A 10551-nucleotide genomic window follows, 5' to 3' on the forward strand; every position below is an offset into this window, starting at 1 on the left:
ATGTCTGTCATCCAGAACCTCTACTCTTCCGAACCCTTTGCTGATGCAGGTAAAGGTCATGATCTGTTTCCTGCTGGAACTGAGAATTATATCCACATACGAATCCAACAGAGAAATAGTAGGAAGACCCTTACTACTGGCCAAGGTATCGCTGGTGATTACGATAATAAGAAACTAGTGAAGGTGTTTAAGAAGAATTTTGCCTGCAATCGTAGTACAGTTGAGCATCTGGAATATGAAGAAGCAATTTAGCTGCAGGGGAAGCAGCACAAGAACTTATGCCAGTTCCTCACAGAGAGTGGACTGGCTAAGGACGATCAGCTAAAGGTTCATGGGTTTTACTTGTCACAAATTTAAAACTCTCGCGGTTTGTATAATGTAACCATTTGGAGTCTGCTTTCATTTCGGACTAGTGTAACGCCTTCATGCAATAAAGTGAAAAGAGGCAAAAAAGTAAAATACATACCGTAGACCATTCAGGAGTTAGGCTTTCTATCTTCAAAGTGTTCTCCTGAGGGCATTTTTTTGGTCAGCCCGAGTCTTGCTGAATGTCTGAGCTCTGTTAATTAAGCCCACGGTGTCCTAGGCTATTCAGTCTGTCTGTGACATGAAGGAACGAGAGGATCCTGCTGTTCCACCTACTTCCTGAACCTGCAGACCGTGGAACTCAGGAATCATGTGCATGGACCTCCCAACTCTGGCAGGTGTGTGTGTGTGTGTGTGTGTGTGTGTGTGTGTGTGTGTGTGTGTGTCTGTTGGGGGGGTGTGTGTTGTTGGGTGGGGGGCACGTCCGTCCTGAACTGAGTCTCAAGAGACCACTCGCCAGAACCACAAGGACGTGGAAGCAGAACAGGTCCCAGAGCCTGTGTTTGGAATTACGGCAGTGTTTTATAATCTATGAAAGTAGAGATTGGACACGAGGTAGTCTTTAACTTCCCCTTGAGTCCTACATCCAACAAGCTGGAATCAGACCATCAGACAAATCATGTGGTTTATGTGAGGTTATATTGCTTGCTTTGGGGGGGTGTTCTTAACACAATAGAGATGATCTCATTACTCACAGGATGTGGGATGTTTTATTCCCCAAATTGTGTATTTTTTTACAATTTCAATCATATTTGAGGTGCTATATTATAATTTCTCAATGAATTCAACTAGATTTTACTTAGTATCTATTACGTGCCAGAAACTTTTTGAGGCTGTGAAAAACAGACAAGGTCCTTGCCCCCCAAAAGCTTGTTTATTAGTGGAGGCAACAGGAAATGAGCAACATGTACATATGTATCATTATTTCAGGAAATGATAAGAAGAAAAAGAAAGCAGACTCAGGGTAAAAAGTATATATACTTTATATAAGGTCATTAGGCAAAGACCCTGGCAGACTGACTGCATTTGAAAAAATCTATTAATGTACATATCTAATATGTATTAATTAATTTACTGTTCAAGTTTTAGTGACTTCTTTTTCAATACATCACGGTTTTGAGGGGTGGTTTTTTTTTTGTTTGTTTCTTTGCCTGATTTAATATAACGATCCTGTTATGAAAGTATTTTTGAGTTCTGATTTTTCCCATAAACCATATTGTAATGATTTTCTAACTTTCAAACCCTTTGAAACTGTCCTTTAAATGGTACTATCATTTTTTTACGTATTTCTATATTGCTGGATACTTACATTATTTCTAATTTCTTGATATTATAAATACTAGTGATATTAGTAAATACTAGTGAGAACTTTGGTTTTCAAAAATAAATCTTAAATGTTTGAAGTATTTTCTAGAAGATGTTTAAAGTGATATTTACTGATTAAGAAGACTTTAAAATAATAGTTTAAAATAATTTAAAATATATAGCCCTGGCTGGTGTAGCTCAGTGGATTGAGCACGGGCCTGTGAACCAGAAAATCGTGGTTTGATTCCCAGTCAGGGCACACACCTGGGTTGCAGGCCAGTTCCCAGCAGGGGACACATGAGAGGCAACCATACATTGATATTTCTCTCCCTCTCTCCTTCCCTTCCCCTCTAAAGATAAATAAATAAATGTTTTTTAAAAATTAAAAAAAATTTTTCTAAAAAAAATTTTTTATGCATACAGAAACTGCGTCATTTTAAGGGAAAATATTTGTAATGACCAAACACCCAGTATTACCTATTCATACACCATGTGTCTATTAAGCTGACATATAAATATCTATATACTGTAGTCTGTGTAGCATCTATTGATTATTTATTTGACTGTCTCCATCATCTGCCTTGATCCATTATTTTTTTTTAAAACCTTGCCTGTGTCCCTTGAAGATGTAAGCTTCAACTCTTAAAATTTCTTAAATTATTTACAAGGTTGGGTGTGCCATTCAACATCTTGAAGTTTTTTTGTTCGTAATTTATTAAGGAACTGCTTCTCCCAAAGTAACTCTTCCTCCCGCTAATTCAAATCAACCTGCCGTTTACAGATGATTCTTTTTTCGGTAACAATGTTCATTGCTAAGACTGTATGCACTGAACACAAAGAGACCAGCCGATGCTTCAGAGACATTGCCTGAAGCTGTTATGGTGAGGGATGAATTGTTGAATAGTTGTGGCTTATCGGGGGAGGGTGCTGTCTGCACTGGAGAGCCTCCGGTCACAAATCACAGCCAGGGGCTGGTCCTGCCTGCATGGACATTCCCATATGGGATATACCATCTTCCTCCTTCCTTCCGCAGAGTCTCTACTAGGATAAATACATGCTCACACTCAGAACAGCAGCTTCAAATTTTAACATGAGTTTCATCTGTAAAAAATGTATACAAGATTTTCATTTTCATGTATTAATGTCTCTTCTCCCACCATGGTTGCATCTTAAAAATTTCCAGGTTACAGAAAAATTGCAAGAACAATACAGTGTGCCCTGGCTGGTGTGGCTCAGTGAATTGAGTGCCAGTCTGCAAACCAAATGGTCGCTGGTTCGATTCCCAGTCAGGGCACATACCTGGGTTGTGGGCCAGGTCCCCAGTTGGGTTGCGGGCCATTAGGTGTTTATATTTATAATGTAAAACCATAAAAAAGTATTATGATATAAAAGAAGGACTGGAATAATATATAACAACTCGTAAGAAGTGATGGCCTTGCCCTGACTAGTGTGGCTCAGTGGATTAGGTGCTGCCCCGTAAACCAAAAGGTTGCCAGTTCGATTCCCATTCAGAGCACATGCCTGGGTTGTAGGTTTGGTCCCCAGTCAGGGGACTGCGAGAGAGAATCAGACATTGATGTTTCTCTCCCTCTCTTTTTCTCTGCCTCCCCCTCTGCAAAATAAATCTTCCTATTAAAAATATTTTTAAAATAATAATACAATGAATATTTGTATATCCATCATCTCAATTCATCAATTAACATTTTGCCACATTTGCTTATCTCTCTATGTATCTGTGTATGAACATATGTTTGTATGTACATCTTTATATACATAGTGTAATGTGTACACACTCCTATATCATATATGCACTATGCGAGCATTTGTATAATGAATGCACATACAAATATTTTTCTAAATGAGCCATTTATGAATAAACCATAGGCCTCATGATTCCTCACCAGGGCTAGGATTAGGTTGAGGTGACTGCAGCAGAAAATTTAAGGGGGCACTAGAAAACTCCTATTAAGGAAAAAATCCCACAATGATTAAAACATGCAAAATGTTACAGACAAAATGTTGTTTGTTTTACAACCTGCATATTGTGCAATGAGAACAGTGTTTCCAATCAGCCTGAGGCTCTGGGACATGTGGCTGTTGAGGGTTTTGTTTGTTTGTTTGTTTTTAAATATATTTTAGTTTAGTTTTTTAAAAGATTTTATTCATTTATTTTTAGAGGGGAAGGAGTGAGGGAGAGAAATATCAATGTGTGGTTGCCTCTCATGGGTCCCTTGCTGGGAACTGGCCTGCAACCCAGACATGTGCCCTGACTGGGAATCGAACTGCGATCCTTTGGTTCACAGGCCCGAGCTCAATCCACTGAGCTACACCAGCCAGGGCTTAAATATATTTTATTGATTATGCCATTACAGTTGTCCCATTTCCCCCCCTTCATTCCCCTCCACCCTGTATGCCCCCTCCCCCACCATTCCCCCCTTTTCATTTATGTCCATGTGTCTTAAGTTATTTAGATTCTCCATTTCCCACACTACTCTTGCTCTCTCCCTGTCTATTTTCTACCTACTGCCTATGCTACTTATTCTCTGTACCTTCTTCTCCTCCCACTCCCCTGTTGCTAACCCTCCATGTGATCTCCATTTTTGTGGTTCCGCTCCTGATCTAGCTGTCCTCTTAGTTTGCTTTTGTTTTAGGTGTGGTTGTTAGTAACTGTGAGTTTGCTGTCCTTTCACTGTTCATCTTTTTTATCTTCTTTTCCTTAGATAAGTCCCTTTAACATTTCATATAATAAGGGCTTGGTGATGATGAACTCCTTGAATTTGACCTTATCTGGGAAGCACTTTATCTGCCCTTCCATTCTAAATGAAAGCTTTGCTGGCTAGAGCCATCTTAGATGTAGGTCTTTGGATTTCATGACTTGGAATACTTCTTTCCAGCCCCTTCTTGCCTGTAAGGTCTCTTTTGAGAAATCAGCTGACAGTCTGATGGGAACTCCTTTGTAGGTGACTGTCCCCTTATCTCTTGCTGCTTCTAGGATCCTCTCCTTCATTTGAATCTTGGCTAATGCAATTAGGATGTGCCTTGGTGTGTTCCTCCTTGGGTCCAACTTCTTTGGGACTCTCTGAGCTTCCTGGATTTCCTGGAAGTCTATTTCCTTTGCCAGATTGGGGAAGTTCTCCTTTATTATTTGTTGAAATAAGTTTTCCACTCATGACTGTTCCTCTCCCCCTTCTGGTACTCCTATAATTCGGATGTTGGAACATTTAAAGATGTCCTGAAGGTTCCTAAGCCTCTCCTCATTTTTTAGAATTCTTGTTTGTTCATTCTTTTCTGTTTGGTCATTTTTTTCCTCCTTCTGGTCCACTCCCTTGATTTGAATCCCAGTTTCCTTTCCACCACTATTGATTTCCTGTGCAATTCCCTTCATTTCACTTAGTTTAGCCTTCATTTGTTCCTCTAATTTGGGACTAAAATCAACCAGTTCTGTGAACATCCTGATCACCAGTGTCTTGAACTGTGCATCTGATAGGTTGGCTATCTCTTGGTCCCTTAGAATTATTGGCTCTGGAGCTTTGAGCTGTTCTTCTTGAGCCATATTGTTTTGGTCTGTTTGCACCTGCTATGTATGAGGGGCGGAGCCCTAGGTGTTCACCTGGGCGGGGCAACCCAGGTCGCTGGGTTATGACGCTGTTTTGAGGGCGGGATCAAAAAGGAGCAATGGCGGATCCCCCTGCTGCTTGCCCCCGCTGGGGCCTGCGAAGTGTGTCTCACTGCTTGCTCCTTTGCCTGGTTTATCTGTGCGCAAATGTGTGACCGTGGTCAGCCAGCCACCTTGTGCCCTCACTGGGTCTGCTTGTTGCCACCCTGCGCCTGGGATCTGCCAACCACCGCCTGCGCTCCTGGGTCGTCTGGCGCTTTTGCCTTTGAGACCTTGCTCCGCCAGTCGCTGGCTCCGCCCCTCTTACCGTTCTGGCTGAAAGGTTGGTTGTTGTTGGACTTCCGTACAGTTCAATTTTCTGTGTTTTGGTTGCATTTTTGTTATTAAAATTGTTGTCTTTAAACTTGGTTGTGCGAGGAGGCACCGTGTTTCCACCTACGCCTCCATCTTGGCTGGAAGTCTGGCAGTTGAATTTTTGAGAAGTGACAATGAGTTGTGAATAGATTGGGTAATGCGGGCTTTATACAGAAGTGAGGCCTGCTCAAGTGTGGTTGGTAGAGTAATAATACGGGTGTGATAATTTATACTTTTCCCCTAAAAGGCCCTATGCTGTGCTTGGGTGTGATACTGTTATGTTACAGATTTACATGCTTATGATTTTGTAATAAAAGAGTTTTGTAATAAAAGCAGGGGCGTTATTTGGTTTTTTTTTTAACTTTTTTTTATTGATTATGCCATTACATTTGCTCTATTCCCCCCCCCATTCCCCTCCACCCTGCATACCCCTCCCCCACCATTTCCCCCTTTAGTTCATGAACACGTGTCTCAAATTCTTTAGATTCTGTATTTCCCCTGCTATTCTTATCCTCCCCCTATCTATTTTCTATCTACTGTCTATGCTACTTATTTTCTGTACCTTCTCCCCCCTACCCCTCCTCCCACTCCCCTGTTGCTAACCCTCCATGAGATCTTCATTTCTATGGTTCTGCTCCTGATCTAGCTGTCCTCTTAGTTTGCTTTTGTTTTAGGTGTGGTTCTTAATAACTGTGAGTTTGCTGTCCTTTCACTGTTCATCTTTTTTATCTTCTTTTTCTTAGGTAAGTCCCTTTAACATTTCATATAATAAGGGCTTGGTGATGATGAACTCCTTGAATTTGGTCTTATCTGAGAAGCACTTTATCTGTCCTTCCATTCTAAATGAAAACTTTGCTGGGTAGAGCAATCTTGGTTGTAGATCTTTGGTTTTCATGACTTGGAATACCTCTTTCCAGCCCCTTCTTGCCTGTAAGGTCTCTTTTGAGAAATCAGCTGACAGTCTGATGGGAACTCCTTTGTAGGTGACTGTCCCCTTAGCTCTTGCTGCTTCTAGGATTCTCTCCTTCATTTTAATCTTGGCTAATGTAATTATGATGTGCCTTGGTGTGTTCCTTCTTGGGTCCAACTTCTTTGGGACTCTCTGAGCTTCCTGGATTTCCTGGAAGTCTATTTCCTTTGCCAGATTGGGGGAGTTCTCCTTTATTATTTGTTCAAATAAGTTTTCCACTGGTGACTGTGCGTTTCCCCCTTCTGGTACCCCTATAATTCGGATGTTGGAGCGTTTGAAGATGTCCTGGAGGTTCCTAAGCTTCTCTTCATTTTTCTGAATTCTTATTTCTTCATTCTTTTCTGTTTGATCATTTTTTTCTTCCTTCTGGTCCACTCCCTTGGTTTGAGTCCCAATTTTCTTTCCATTACTATTGGTTTCCTGTGTATTTCCCTTCATTTCAATTAGTTTAGCTTCCATATGTTTCTCTAATTTGTGACTAAAATCAACCAGTTCTGTAAGGATCCTGATAATCAGTGTTTTGAACTGTGCATCTGAAAGACTGGCTATTTCTTCATCGCTTAGATCTATTGGTTCTGGGGCTCTGAGTTGTCCTAGAGCCATTTTTGGTCTGTTTGCGCTGTTAAGTAAGCTGAGCGAAGCCCTAGTTGTTTACCAGGACAGGGCGACCCAGGTCGCTGGTTTGTGACGCTGTGTGTGGGGGTGTGGTCAGAGAGGGAGCAATGGCAGTCCTCTCCGCTAGCCCAGCCCGTCCAGTCACACCACACGCCTCAGGCTCGTTTATCCGATCGGACTTGTGCGAGCCTGCTGCCCCGAGCAGGCTTCCCTTCTCACTGGTTTCTCCGCACGCAGGTGCGTGACAGACCACAGACAGCCCGCTGCGCCTCTTCCCTGTGCGCTCCTGTAACTAGCTCGCTGGCGATCAACGCCCTCGGTTGCCTGCGCGCACCGCCCTGGGAATTTTTTCTTGCTAACCTATTCTGCTGCTGGCTTCGCTCCTCCTACCGGTCCAGCTGAGTATCTAGTTGTCCTTTGGACTCCGTATTGTCGATTTTCCGTGTGGCTTGGTTGTGACTGCTGTTAAAAATAGTTGTTCTTAGATTTGGTTGTGCACAGAGGCAAGGTGGTTCCTCCACCTACGTCTCCATCTTGGCGGAAGTCCAGGGGCGTTATTTGTGCCAGACCCTGTATATACTCATGTGTTTTGACTGTAGCAATTGCACCAACTTTTTGACGCACAATGTGTACATAGGGGCAACCATTTTTCCTTTGTGTCACACCGTCACATGGCTCTGCACTAAGTACTTCAGTGTGCCTCTTCCAAGAACACAAATTCTTCTGCATAACTCAGTGGCGTGACCATATGCAGGAAGTTTGACATCGATGTATTATGACTGATATGCATCCATATTTAAGGTTCCATGGTTGTGGCACTGATGTCTTTCATGGCTTGTCCCCGAGCCCAAATCAGGATGCAGTCAAATACCATGCATTACATTTAGCTATCAAGTCTCTTCATTCTCCTTTAATCTCAAAAACCTCCTTTGTTTTTCCCTTGACACTGTAGACATATATTAAGAGTGGAGCCCATTGTTATGTAGACTACCTCTCAATTGTGATTTGCCTGTTTCCTCAAGAATACTGCATTATGCCACAGTTTTAACAGCCCATTCTTGTTTGAGTCTTACCGTATCACTAGATGGAATAGGAATGAGTGAATGCTTTCTAAAGGCGCAACGTCAGACCTCAGTGTGCAGAGCCAGCTATATGAGAACAACTGAAGCAGATAGGACTTTTGCAGGAAAAGCAGATCATTCTAAATTATCAGAGGATATGCATTCCTTTTATGTTTTAAAGGTATGGTGCTAGAAAAATTGCTGATTGGAAGGACAAGAGGTTTCAGCTCTGGGGCCAACTTTGACTGATTGGAGGTGATACTCAAGGCTCCCCAAGGCCTGGGGAGGAAAGGGTTGCTGTGAGTACTTTCCACTATGGATGGCCTGGGTGAGAGGTGGGATAGAGGCTGTAGCTAGTGCGAAAGCTGCACTTGATAAAGACTGACCGTGGCCTTACGGCTGCCGCAGGCCATAATTCTTACCACACCTGGGCCAAGTTTCATGAACATGCAGACCCACAACTTCTAGGACAGACAAGAAGTTGGTAAGAATGTTCTCCTGTGGCTCATTATAAGTCCAACTATTTCTCAATAATCACAGCTCATACCTAGTTAACTCAACTTGACCCTCCGACAGATCCTCAAAAATGCATGAGCTTCTCTTGTAATGGTTTTCTAATTCCTTACTAGCACTGTTGTTTAACGGTTAAAGAAAAATTAGTACTCATCCTTCAATATTCATAAACGTTCATCAACATCATAAATATAATGAGAAGGTTAAAAGCTGATTACTTCCCTCCCAGATACTAAGGCAACAACCTGGAAATCTCCTTTATTGTCATTTTGGACAATAAACTTAAATTTGAATATGGAATAACCTTATCTTGTTGGAATTAATTGAAGGTAAGTAAAGAAGCTGGACTGTGAAGGTTTTATTCAGCAAGAAGGGCAGTGGCTTTCAGCTTCCTCATCCCCCCCCCCCCCCCGTTAACTCCTGGTCATCCAGCCTGGTTGGCAGCACATCCCTCCTTCTCTGCCAAGTGCATATTTTATTGTTCTTCAAATCTTTCCTACTGGAGTAGTGAGCCATGCATATGCTCATGGCCTTCTCACTTAATTCTGCAAATAAAGCAGAAAGGGCAATTTGCAAGTGTTTATCTCCATTTTAAGTAGACAGCCCCTTTTTCAAATCGAAATTTCTATTGAGATCATCATAGATTCACATGCAGTTGTAAGAAACAATATGGAGAAATCTGCTGTGGTCTTGTCCAGTTTCCCCCAAGGATAACTTTTGCAAAATGGTAGTATAATGTCATAACCAGGAAGTCATCGTTAATGCAATCTACTAATCTCATTCAGCATTCTTCTTGTGGACTTGTGCTCACTCCTGTGTGTCTTTAGTTCTAGAGAAATTATCATATGTGTATGAACACACCTTTGACTTAGCATTTCCGCTTTTAGGAATCTCTCCTGCAGAAACATTTGCTTGTGTACACAAAGCCATATGTACAAAAATAGGGAGTGCAGTATTTTTGTATTTGTCAAAGAAATGGAAACATTGTGCCTCCAGCTGAGGGGAACGATGAAATTGATTTGGCACAACATGGAATACTTGCAGTAGTTACTAAAGAAAGGGATCTAGCTGTACATGCTGAAATGGAAAGAGCTCCAAGACAAAATAAGTGTAAAAAGCATAGAACGATGTGATCATATAATTACAATTATGCAAAAAAAAATGTAAGGGGATCAATGTGTATATATGGAAATGCATGATAAAATATGAATGACTGTCCTGAAACTGTTAACAATGGCCACCATGTCTTTTGGCTGAGGACCTGTAAGTCTGAAAGAGCAAGGCTATGTCTTCGGCCTTAAAAAAAAATGTGCAATCATTTCACAGCCAGAGTCTGCTTGAGACTCACTCAAGTCTTTCCTGATGGGGAAGCAAAACTCCCTACCACCTGGAAGGAAGGAGTAGCTCAAGTCTAGCGGTGGTCACGAGCCTGAACCAGCACCCAGGGTTGCAGAGAAACGAGGTGTATCTGCAAAGACACATATACAAAAAGCCAAATGTTTTGTAAAGGCAAAACCTTCACAAAGTGAAAGTTTCTGTAATTAACAAAGATAGCAGGCCTCCTCCATGCCCCCATGCCAGCCAGCAATCCATTTTCCAATTGCAACCATTAATTATTTACTTAGAGGTTAATGTATAATGTGTGCAAGGTTGAAGCTGAGCATTTAATGAAATCCTTGCAGTTGCAAGGGAGAAAATAAAAGTCCTTTGCAAGCTTGCATGTTTGCAACATATAGACACATTTTCTCATA

At 41.7% G+C, this 10551-nt stretch overlaps 1 pseudogene; it reads left to right on the forward strand.

Annotated features, from left to right (window-relative positions):
- Positions 1-357, forward strand: LOC119040802 (eukaryotic translation initiation factor 1-like; annotated as a pseudogene).
- The last annotated feature ends 10194 nt before the right edge of the window (positions 358-10551 follow it).

Source organism: Artibeus jamaicensis, unplaced genomic scaffold (assembly GCF_021234435.1).
Source record: "Artibeus jamaicensis isolate MK-2021 breed Jamaican fruit bat unplaced genomic scaffold, CSHL_Jam_final scaffold_1283, whole genome shotgun sequence".
Classification (NCBI taxonomy): domain Eukaryota; kingdom Metazoa; phylum Chordata; class Mammalia; order Chiroptera; family Phyllostomidae; genus Artibeus; species Artibeus jamaicensis.